Below are 12,500 nucleotides of genomic sequence, written 5' to 3'. Positions count from 1 at the left end.
CACATACACCCACACACACACACACATGCTCAGTATGAGGGATCAGGCTCTGCTCGGTTGACCTCCGCGCCAGTAGAATCACTGAGACGCTAGCTAGCTCGCTTGCTAGCTAAGCGCCTTGCGTATTATTCCCATAGGCGGCCCAACCTCCCTCAGAAGGCCAGCAGACCCACCTGTGCAACCTTTCTTCGGCAGTATATCTAAAACCAGGTCTGTTTGCACGAATAAAATATCCTCTCTTCCCGACAATTACATCTGCGAGTAAAGGGCAGTGCCTAGACATTAAAAAAAATGAGATTTATCGCACGGCGACGGAATACGAAGGGAGGTTCGTATTTCCGATTCCGCGCTCGAAGGGGCTTTAAAAAAAAAATTTGCAGCTTTTTGGATATGAGTAATGGAGCAAGATAAAGACTGGCCGGAACTCATTTAGAATAATCCCCGAAAGAGAACCACCGCTTCCCCGTTAAGTTTAATCAAGGATGTCGGGGCCGCTCGGAGCGTACGGAAATAACGACTGGGACTAAGAGGGAAGGGGGAGGGGTGGGCGGCGATGTGGATTTTATTTTTTTTATACTAAGTGGTCTTAAGCGGAACGTAATACGCGACTTATGAATTATACAGTGTGATAAAGTCGGCGCGCCGCTTACGTCGCTTTTGTCTTTTCGTGTTGGTGTCGCCGGCCTGAGCGCGAGCCGAGCTTAGCGCTGAGGATTAGCGACGCGCGTAAGAGCGCGAGTCGCCCGGGGACAGGCTCGTGTGCCCGAAACAGCCCTGCGTGGAGTATCCCTGATCGGGAGCTACACGTGATCGGTGCATGACCGGAACGTAACCGTAACGTAACCGGAGCGTAACCGGAACAGAACCAGAACGTAACCAGAACGTGACCAGAACATAACCAGAACGTAACCAGAACGTAACCAGAACGTAACCGGAACATAACCGGGACGTGACCAGAACATAACCCGAACATAACCATAATATAACCAGAACGTAACCAGAACGTAACCGGAACATAACCTGAACATAACCGGGACGTGACCAGAACTTAACCCGAACATAACCAGAACATAACCAGGACGTGACCAGAACGTGTCCAGAACGTAACCAGAACATAACCAGAACGTAACCAGAACGTAACCAGAACGTGTCCAGAACGTAACCAGAACGTGTCCAGAACGTAACCAGAACGTAACCAGAACCATAACTAGAACGTAACCAGAACGTAACCAGAACATAACCAGAACATAACCAGAACGTAACGAGAACGTGTCCAGATCGTTGTCACAATCTGAACACGGTCTCTCGGTTGCCTTCTCTATCCCATTCAGTCTTCCCTGCGGAGACGCTCCCCTGCCTATGCGCTGTCTTCCCCTTCCCGGTCCTCTCCGTCTCCGTCGCGTTCTCTTGTCACTCAACGTGCGTTCGTACCGCGTCTGGCGCGGAGCCCGAAAGCGCTACGAACCGCGCCTGCCCTCCTCACGTGAAAAATAAAAATCGACGCTCATCCGGATAAGAAACCGAATGCTTGCGTGTCGAGGAAAAAAAATAAATAAATAAAAAATAATAAAAAGAAAGCTGAGGAGTAAATCCGGTGTGGGAAATCTGCAGGCCGGCTCTAATCAGCACCGCTGCTCAAAATAAGGCCTCTGGCCTGGAAGTCAGACGCGGCTGCGCCTTCGCTCGTTATCGCCACGGAAACGAGCCGGCGTTCACACCCCCCCCCCCCTCCCCCCCCGCTGGAGGGAAATCGAATAATTAAGGAGAGCGCCGAGGAGCATCTATCGGTCCTGTGTGCGACAGAGCGGCGGTTCTCAAACTCCGTTTCTCGGGGGACCCCCTGTGCCGCCCACGCCGGTGCTCGTCCTGACCTCGAACCGCGTTCGCAGAATTATTTTTTTTGCGAGCTTTTCATTATTTTTTTTTCTTCATTGGAAGCTTTCCGGTGTTTCGAAGGATTATTTTACCCTCTCGAGCCACGTTCTGTCAGCGACGGAGAATAAAATGTTCACGCCCGCGCTACGTTTAGGGACTACGGAAAAGGGGTAAAGCTTTTTTTAGCCGATCGAATTAGACTGAGCCGAATTGGACTCCGTGGCAAGCCAGATTCCGGTTGCCGTGACGGCGGCGGTGGTGGCGGGTTTTTGGGAGAGGCGGAGTTATCGCAGTTTGATTGTCCTGCGGATGGATTTTCCCGGTGAGGTCCGTATCCAAGCTATGGTTTCAGGGATGCTTCTGCGCACCGACACACACTGAGTCAGACACACACTCACACACACACACACTCACACACACACACACTCTCACAATCACAATCACACACACTCACACTCATACACACACACACACACACACACACACACACACACACTCACACTCACACTCATACACACACACACACTCACACACACATTCATACACACTCACACACACACACTCACACTCATACACACACACTCACACACACACACACACACACTCACACACTCACACACTCACACAGACATCACAGCAGCTGCTGTTCTGAGACAGATATCATACTCACACGTGAGCTCCATACGGGCCCTGACTCTGTAATCCCGGCACATGTAAGCAAATGGAACTGACCCCGTGACCCCGTGCGGTCGGCCGCCCTGCCGCATCCCCCGCCCCCTGTAAGTCACAGAGGGATTTGATTGGTTCATTTCTCTTCCTGGGCTACAGAGACAGCAGTAGAGGACTCTTATATTTGCGTCCCCTATAACCACCCCCCCCACCCACTTCCCGCCATGGCGGTAACCCATTTCGGAAGGAAGGCTCGCGCGTGTCCCAGGCGGGTCTCCCGAAATAATCCCCCCCTCTACTCCATGCGCCCCGATCCTGGAAACAGGCTCTATACGCGGCCCGCGAGGTTTAGCGGCTTCGCGGATCGACCGGGCCCCCGGGGGGCTGCGCCTCGCTCACTCACTCTATCCGCCGTCCCGCGGGGGGCACGAGCCGTGTGCCCTTCCCCCACCACCTCACCCCACTTTCTCGTACTTTTTCTCCTCCAATCTCCCAGGGTAACCCGAGGCCCAGTTCAGACGTGGAAGCGGTCATCATGTCCGCCGCCTCTCCGGTTTTACGAGCCCCGGGGTGGAAACGCCAGTCGGGCTCGGAAGAGTCTGTAAAAATACCGCCTCTGTTGACGAGCGGGGTGGGGGGGGGGGCAATCAAAGCCTTCTGCCTGGGGGGGGGGGGGGGGAAGGTTAACCGACACAGCTCAGGAGGTAAGACCGATTGTCTGGCAGTCGGAGGGTTGCCGGTTCAAACCCCCGCCCTGGACGTGTCGAAGTGTCCCTGAGCAGAAACCCCTAACTGCTCTGGCGAATGAGAGGCATCAGTTGTAAAGCGACTTTTGATAAAAGCGCTATATAAATGCAGTCCACTTACCATTTTACCATTAACCATCGCAACAGAGCCTGACTGGCAGTGCAGGACGTGTGTACGTGTTTTAGTCCCGTCGAGATTAGGCCTGTTCCAGAGGCTTCGGCCACACGCTCATTTCCGCTTCCGGTACCGTACGGACGTGTTTAAAAAACACGTTTTAAAAATAACGAAGCGTGGCGGTATGAAGAGCAATGGCGCGGGCGAGCGGAGGGATCGGAAGGTTGTGTTTCCGTTTTCGGCGGGTGGAGGTGGTCGTCCCAAGGTGTTGTTCGCGCTCCCCTCCCCCATCCCGGGTCACGGTATCGGTATCGCGGGAACGAGCCGGTTCGAGGCGGCCGCTTTGTTCAGTCACGTGACCGGTAATTCCCAAAAAAATTCCAAGTGAGGAGGCTGCACTGGTGTGGCCGGAGTTTCTGTAGCCCCTGCGTTGTGTTAGAACAGGTGCCAGTGCTACGAACCTGTGTGGTCCATTACATTACATTACATTACAGGCATTTAGCAGACGCTCTTATCCAGAGCGACTTACACAACTTTTACATAGCATTTTTACATTGTATCCATTTATACAGCTGGATATATATACTGAAGCAATGCAGGTTAAGTACCTTGCTCAAGGGTACAACGGCAGTGTCCTTACCCGGGAATCGAACCTGCGACCTTTCGGTTACGAGCCCAGTTCCTTACCCACTGTGCGACACTCCGTTCCCAGAACGCTCTTCGTACGAGGTGCGGTGTCGTGCGAGTGACCTGCCGTTGGTTCTGAAGCAGAAGATGCCGCGGTGGGCTGTATCTGGGACACTTAGAGAAGATGTAACAGCTTGAAGAACACGGCCATTATCCGTTGAAGGCGAAACGGCCTCTCGATCGAGCTTCTTCTTGCTTTTCAAAAGGAAAAAAACTAGCCTTGCTTCTAAAGAAAAACCCCCATTTCAGTTTTCCAGCGAGGCAGCTTATGTGAGAGTTATATGGCAGTTTGTCATCCAACCAAAGGCCCCCGATTTTTATAACAGGTGCTCTTTTGATTTGTCTGTCGCAGGGTGCCTTGAATTCGCCGCTTGGGACCCCCCGAAATAGATTCAGCACCCTCATCGCGACTCGCAACCTCCTGAATTCACGATTCTGAACCCCCCCCTGAATTCACGTTTCAGGACACACTGAATTTACGGCTCGTAACCCCCTGTGCCAAATGAACAGGACTTGACAGCCCCTTGAATCTCTCGGAATCCCTTGCAGTTTATCAGCCGAAGCTACGAGTTGCGTAAATCCAACGCCTGTGCTGAAAACACCGATGTGTTTCCGTTATCTCCAATCCCAAGTTCCGCCCGTACCGCAGTTCTGTGGTACAGGTCCAACCCAGAGCGCCGTTTGGATTTTTAAAGCTTTTAGCCGTTTTTTTTATTGCATTCCGTTCTTTGTTCTTTTTTTTAGCACGTACGCTAGGGCTCGCCGTCCGGCTCCCGTTAGCACGTACGCTAGGGCTCGCCGTCCGGCTCCCGTTAGCACGTACGCTAGGGCTCGCCGTCCCGCTCCCGTTAGCACATACGCTAGGGCTCGCCGTCCCGCTCCCGTTAGCACGTACGCTAGGGCTCGCCGTCTGGCTCCCGTTAGCACGTACGCTAGGGCTCGCCGTCCGGCTCCCGTTAGCACGTACGCTAGGGCTCGCCGTCCGGCTCCCGTTAGCACGTACGCTAGGGCTCGCCGTCCGGCTCCCGTTAGCACGTACGCTAGGGCTCGCCGTCCGGCTCCCGTTAGCACGTACGCTAGGGCTCGCCGTCCCGCTCACGTTAGCACGTACGCTACGGCTCGCCGTCCCGCTCCCGTTAGCACGTACGCTAGGGCTCGCCGTCCCGCTCCCGTTAGCACGTACGCTAGGGCTCGCGGCTTCATTAACCCTGTTTTCTGATAGCCGGGGCCGTTAGCTTGACGGAAAACAAACGCGGGGGGACTTTCCGTCCGACTTTCTGGAGAAACTTTTCTAAATGCTAATGTGCCGGCCTGCCTCTCCTCCTCCTCCTCCCCGCTCCCCCCCGCCCCCCCCCCCAGCCCCCGCTCTCTGGTTAGGGGGTTAATTGCCCGAGAACGATCTTCTTTAAACTGTCGGAGCTGATCTCAGTGAGCGCCGTGCGCTCGAAACCCGGGCATGATGGGATGCTAATGGAGAAGTAGGGGGCCGCTGCGTGTGGATTGTGTCCCCCCACCCCACCCCACCCCCTCCACTCAGCTGGGAGTTGGGTGGGTGGTGGGATGCGGGGGTGGGGGGTTTGGGGGTGATTGAGGGGGAGGGGGAGGGCGGGTGGGTCCTGAGTCTCAGCTCTGGAGTACACTTCACGGTTTCAAATTGGGAAGCAGCCGAGCGCGAGCGGGCTGTGGCGGTTCCGGAGTCCCTCGTCCCGCCGCGGCTCGGCGCCCGCGCTGGTCGGGCCTGCTCTCCGATTCGCCGCTTTGCGTCACCAGACCGAAACCGCCGAGTTTCCGTAATTGGGCCGGTTGACATTTGCAGGCTGTCGATTCCCCGTGAAGTTCCCATTATCTCCCTTCCACCCCCCCCTCCTCCTCGCCGGTGACTGAGGGGTGGGGGGGGGCACCATCGCGTCCGCGTTAACACTGGCGAAGATAAACGGCCTGACGTCTGATGTCGTAAAAAGGAGAGAAGGCAATCTCGCGCCGCGTTCGAATTAAACTGCCATCTGAACTAGGCCCCGCATCCTAAAATAGAGCAGACCTCAGTGATAAGGGGGAGAACACACCCCCGTCCCTGAAAAAGTGCCACGGGGACGCAGTCAGATCCGAAAAATGCCAAACAGGTACCGGGACACGTCCGGTTAGCCCATTTTGGAGCGAGCCCCCCCCCCCCTCACCGTCTAACCAGGTCCCCCCCCCCCCCCTCCCCTGGCATTTAAAGCAGCAGAGGAGTCTGGGTCGTTTAGGGCGCGTCTGACGTCCCAGAGACGTTTGTTCACCTGCAGAGGAACAGCGTCCGGGGGGGGGGGATGGGAGGAGACAGTTGCTAGGCGTCTAAAGAGGTTTTTTTTTTTTTGAGACCTCCTGCAATGATCCGGCTACTTGTCCATTTTCTCCCCCGGTCTCCCGCGCTCTCTGTCGATTTTGGGGCGGGGATCGCGGCAGAAGGCCCCGCCCGCCGTTTGCGCAGAAGGGCAGCCGTGCCGCCGCGACCCCTGACCCCTGACCCCCCTGACCCCACCGACTGGTCTGGGGTTATCGGCCATCGCTGGCCCACCCGTGAGCTGACCCGGCGTTTCGCCGTCAACTCTGTTGTTGTTTTTGTTTGTAGAGGAGTCCCGAGTGCCCTTTTGGGATCTTTTTTCTTCTTTGTTTTCTTTTTTTTATGTCCCCACTTCTCTTTTATTGCTTTTAACCACCACCGCACGCCCCAGCGCACAGAAGAGAGAGAGAGAGAGGGCTTCGGCTTTTTTCTGCGAAGTCACTCTCGGGACGAACGCGGCTCCGGAGAACCTGAGCGGTTTTAGAAAATGGCCACGCGCGCGGAGAATTAAGAGGGGGACGGTCGACACCGGACGTTCTCGTTTGTCGGGTCCGTCGCCATGACGACGTGTCCGCCATAGGCGGTACACGCGTGTTTGGGGATCCCGTTTTCCGTGCTTATCCCCCCCCCCCTCCCAAAACCTGCTGTCTGAGAGGGATCCGTTTAAAAGGGCGGTTCGACCCGAAGGTGACCGTGGCGTGACGGTCGAGTGAACGGAACCGCAGTTCACCCCTCGGCTGGCCCCCCGCCCTCCCACACCCCCACCCCCACCCCCACCCTCACCCTCACCCATTGCAGTGAGTGAGCTGCGTTCCTCAGGTCCAGATGATTTCTAGCCTATATAGACAGCGTCCATGCACCTTATAAGTGGACTTCTGGAGTGCACCTTATAAGTGCACTTCGGGAGTGCACCTTGTAAGTGCACTTCTGGAGTGCACCTTGTAAGTGCACTTCTGGAGTGCACCTTGTAAGTGCACTTCTGGAGTGCACCTTGTAAGTGCACTTCTGGAGTGGGGATAAAAATGAGAGTTTTTTTTTGCCTCAGGTTGTGCGCTCTCAGGCTCATTAGTATGCGAGCGTGCGCTCTATCAAGGGCCGCCCCCGGAGGGCGGAGTCGGCCCCCGTGCGTGTGCAGCGCGCTCTCTAAAAGGTGCTCTGAACGCCCTCGGCCCTGAACTCAACGCAGGCTTGAGTGCTTTTCATCGTACCGCGTGGTAACGCAAGCGGACGAAGCGGAGGACCCGCTCGAGGATTCTACCGCAGTTCTGCTCTTCTCTCTGTGATCTCTCGCCCCCCCCGCCCCCCCCCCGCTGTCCTCGCCCTCCGTAAACAATCTCGCCGTTCTATTGAAAGCGGTGACTGGTTCCCCCACGCAGGCGATATGCGCGTCTGGGTTTCCCGCCGCGTTCGACGGAGTCGGCGGGGACGCGCGCGGTCCCGTTCTGTGTCCGTTGCTCCCCGCGATAGCGGAAATAGGACCCGCCTTTTAATAGGGCGGCGAGGGCCTCGCCGCGCTGCATGCTGGGAGACGGGCGAGAGAAGCGTCAGCGCCGCAGTCCCGTGACTCTCCCCTTCGCCCCGACGTCCCCCCCCCCCGCACGTGTGGCATGATCGCGGCTATTTCTGTCCCGCTTTTCTCCTAATGGCAGACCAGCGCTTAGTATCCCCCCCTCCCCTTCCCCTCCCCCTCTCCCCCCCCTTCCCCTCCCTGCCTGCCTCCCATGGCCATATGGCATTTGCATTTGGGCCGCTCTTTGTTTTTGGGGGGTGTTTTGACCACACCGGTTGATTTAACCCTTTGAAGAGCATGGAATGTTTTTTTTTTTTTTGTTGTTTTTCAGAATTCTAGGTCAGTGTTCTAGAACTCCACTGCTTTCAATTACCAATAATCCTTATTGTGACATCAGCAGTAGAATGTTGAACATTCTATTGCTGATGTCACAATGATTGCCACTGACGATTGTGACATCAGCATTAGAACGTTCAGGTAACGTTCTAATCACGTATTTGTGATCTCACACCTGAAACGGTCCTACGTTTTAAAATGAAATTCCTTATGTTTTGCTTTTGTGGTCCTGTGCAGCGTTAAGGTTCGAAGGGGGGGGGGGGGGGCGATATCGAAATAGCGTGCGAGATCCCGACGGCCCTACAGGGGGGGGGGTCGCCCGTCTCTGTCAGGACCGCGCCTGTCCCGCGGGCGGGGCGGGGGGGGCGAGCGTCCGAGCTGCCGCGGATCGGCCGAGGAGGCGAAACGGATTAGCGTCTTAAGTGCTACGCGGGGCCGGCATTACCGGCTTTGCCTTAAAACCCCGTCGGCCCCAAGCTCGCCCTCCATCTGTCCCGCTGTTCATGTACGGGGCAAAGGGGCGGGGGGGAGGGAGGGAGGGAGGGGGTTGGGGCTGCCCCACGTTTTTCCCGCACGGCGGGGGAACGGACCGGCGCGCTTTTCCGTTGAGAACGTAACGAGCTTCCCTCTGCTTTCTTCTGACCGGCTGGCGGTCTGCCTGTTACCCTTTACATTGTGACATCACAATGCGATTAGAATGTTCTGCGCCAAACATTCTAATGCTGATGTCACAATCACTGCTGGTAATAGAAAGCACTGGAGTTCTAGAACACTGACTTGCAATTTAGAAAAAAAAACATTCCAAGAAATCAACTCTTCAAAGGGTTAATGGGTGTGTTTGAGTCCTCCACCCCCCCCCCCCTCTACTGTACTGTACGGGATCGCAGAAGCCTTGCTACTGAAAATGAGCCGCCAGCATTAATTGCGTCCCCGGTGGCGTGGCCCGGGACAGTCCGCCATGTGCCGCGGGGCTGGTTGTGTGAAGCGATGGTGCGGGGGGGGGGTGTTGGAGGGGTGTTGGGGGGGGGGGGGGGTGTTAGCGAACCGCACGCCACCGCTTGTCCTGTGAAACGGCGGTGTTCGGGCCACTCAGCTGTGCGTGTGGCCGGGGTGGGGGGGGAGGCGGCTCTGGCCCCCCGTGGAGCTTCCGCAGAAGAGGGGCACCTTCCTCGCCCCCCCCCCCTCTCCCCTTTCCGTTCTTGGAATGGCGCGAAAGTCCCGGAGGCTGCCAGCCCTCGCACGCTCCTTACAAGGTCAGGAAAGGGCGTCGGGCTGAGGCCGGCCGGGGGGGGGGGGGGGCTAATCGCCGTGGCGTCGCGGCCGCCGGGGCTGTAATAGAAACTCGCTACGCGGAGCAGGACCAGCGGGAAGCGCGGTGGTCGCCAGCCAGGCAGGAAGGAAGGGCAAACGGCTGATGTAAACACAGGCTGGGAGCTGCGTGGAGCGCACAGACCCACCGCCTGCCTTACCCCCCCCACCCCCCCACCCCCCCCCCTCCCCCCCCCCCATCCCCCACGGTCCCCCCCCCCCCCCGGGGTGAACATCAGAGGAGCTGACGCTCTGCAGAGTAACAGCAGACGGCTTCAGTCAGTTAGCATGGAAATTACTGTCAATATGAAAGCCCTCCAACTCACACACTCACACAGAGACACACAGAGACACACACACTCACACACACAGACACACACACACACACACACTCTCTCACACACACACACATACACGCACAGACACATACACATTACACACACACACACACACACACACACACTGACACACACACACTCTCTCACACACACACACATACACGCACTCACACACACACACACACACAGACTCACACTCACACACACAGGCACACACACAGACACACAGAGACACACACACACACACACAGACACACACATATACTCACACACACACACTCCCACACACACACACAGACACACACTCACACACTGACACACACACACTCACACACACACACACACACAGACACACACATATACTCACACACACACACTCCCACACACACACACAGACACACACTCACACACTGACACACACACACTCACACACACACACACACACAGACACACACATATACTCACACACACACTCTCTCTTTCTCACTCACACACACAGACACACACACACAGAGACACACACACACAGACACACACGCACACACACACACACACACACACACTCTCACACACACACACACAGACACACACACACCCATACACACTCACGCACACACACACAGACACACACAGAGGCGCACACACACACACTCACACACACTCTCCCCCGCGTTGCGGTTTGATTGCACGCGTGCGTTCTCTGACTCGGCGAGCAGGGCGCTCTGACACGGGGCTCCGGAGCGGAGCTGCTGGAGCCGGAGCGGCGATAAGCCCGCTAAAGCACCGCAGTCAGCCCGTGGGTGGGGGGGAGGAGCCGGGGGCCGGCAGCCCAACCGCCCGATTGGCTGAGCCACGGCTGACGGCTAAGGGGGAGGGGGCTGTGTGGGGAGAGTGCGGGAGGAGAAGCGGCGAGAGAGGAGAGAGAGAGAGAGAGAGGAGAGAGAGAGAGAAAAAAAGGGCAGTGCTGTAGTCGGGGGGCTGAGAGAGCGGAGATAGGAGCTGCAGCAGCCCATAATAGCGCACCAGCCAGGCTGCAGCTGAGAGAGAGACACGCGCGGTGCTGAACAGCTGAGCAAAGACCGGAGAGAGAGAGAGAGGGAGGGAGAGAGGGAGAGGGAGAGAGAGGGAGGGAGAGAGGGAGAGGGGGAGCGAGCAGGGGAGCGACAGACAGAGAGAGGGAGAGAGAAGGAGAGAGGGAGAGAGAGAGAGAGGGAGAGACGGAGAGAGAGCGCGCACAGGAGCGGCGGAAAGTTGCAGCCCCCGGGAAGCCGGTCGGGGCGGACGGACGGACGGACGGAACAGGAGCGGCGGAGGAGAGGAAGGAGGGAGGCGGAGAGCAAGGGGAAGTGAACGTGAGAGGAGAGGGCGGCTCGCGGGTCCTGCGAGGAAGGGGAAGGGGAAGGGGGGGAGAGCCGCTCTGCTCCGCGGACGAGCGCAGCCCAGGAGAAGAGGGGGGGGGCTCGTACCCCGACCCAAACCCGGGAGGCACACACCGCCGGGACCCTCCTCCCTCCCGCCGGGGAAACTTTACCGCCCCCCCCCAACCCCAAACCCCAAACCCCAAACCCGCCGGACAGCAACCGGGACAAGGACGGGGGTGGACCCCCCCCCCCCCAAAGGAAGGGCGTGTGGAGGGAGAATCCAGACGAGCGTTTTTGGGGAACGAGGAGGGGGGTGCGGGGTGAGACCGTCGGGAGTTTCGGGACATGGTAGAGTCGCCGGCGTCCCCCGCCGCGCCGCAGCAGCAGCATGGAGAAGTCCAGTAGCGAAGAGTCGGCCATCCGCCGGAGCCCCTCGCTGGACAGCCGCGACTCGGACTTCGCCCGCGCCTCGGCGTCGGCCTCCGGGCGGCCCTTCGGCGGCCGCGGCTTCACCGCCGGCGCCTTCTACGGCTCGTCGGGGCCCCGAGCGGCAGCCGCCTCGGCCAACGCCGCCGCCAACGCCGCCAACAGCAGCAAGTCCGACGGCAAGGCCAAGGGGAGCAAATACGTGGTCTTTTACCTGGATCTATCCTTTGTGTTCCTCCTAGAGTTCAAGAAGTTCAGGATGGCGCGCGGGTGCCTCTGCTGCCTCAAGTACCTGATGTTCCTCTTCAACCTGGTGTTCTGGGTGAGTGGCCGCTAACCCCGCTACCTCCGTAATTAACCGCCTCTATTTTTGGGTTGTTTTTTTTTGTTCGTAGGAGGCCGGGGGGGGGGGGGAGACGAGGGGCCTCAGCCCCCCCCGGCTCGCTCCGATCGCTTAGCGAAGTAGAAACGGGAAACTGGGGCCGCGTTGTGTTGGACTCTCTCTCGGTTTCTTCTCCTCCTTTTCCTCTCTCTCTCTCTCTCTCTCTCTCTCTCTCTCCGTGGCGGGGTCTGTACTCTGGCGCTCTGTCTTTCCTTTTGTTGCGTCCCCGAACCCTTCGATTCGTTCCGCTTTTACCGCGAGGCTCTCCCTCTCCTTTCCCTCGGCCCGAGCGCCAGGCGCGATGGCGGCCCGCGAGGTCGTCGCTACGCGCGGAGCAGAGGGGGGGGGGGCTCTGAAACTGGGCCGGAGGGGGGGGGGCTGGGGGAGCTGGGGGGGGTGCGTAAAGGAGACGGTCCTGAAATGAATC

At 57.9% G+C, this 12,500-nt stretch overlaps 1 long non-coding RNA gene across 2 annotated transcripts in view; it reads left to right on the top strand.

Annotated features, from left to right (window-relative positions):
- Positions 1-12,024, top strand: part of LOC135245580 (uncharacterized) — a 76,131-nt gene extending 64,107 nt beyond the window's left edge. For both annotated transcript variants that reach the window (XR_010327306.1, XR_010327305.1), the window contains exon 4: positions 11,934-12,024. This is a non-coding gene — a long non-coding RNA (uncharacterized LOC135245580). The remainder of the gene's footprint in view (positions 1-11,933) is intronic.
- Positions 12,025-12,500: the final 476 nt, after the last annotated feature.

Source organism: Anguilla rostrata, chromosome 19, assembly GCF_018555375.3.
Source record: "Anguilla rostrata isolate EN2019 chromosome 19, ASM1855537v3, whole genome shotgun sequence".
Lineage (NCBI taxonomy): Eukaryota > Metazoa > Chordata > Actinopteri > Anguilliformes > Anguillidae > Anguilla > Anguilla rostrata.
Note: the sequence above shows the minus strand (reverse complement) of the source record. Positions and strands in the feature narration are given on the sequence as shown.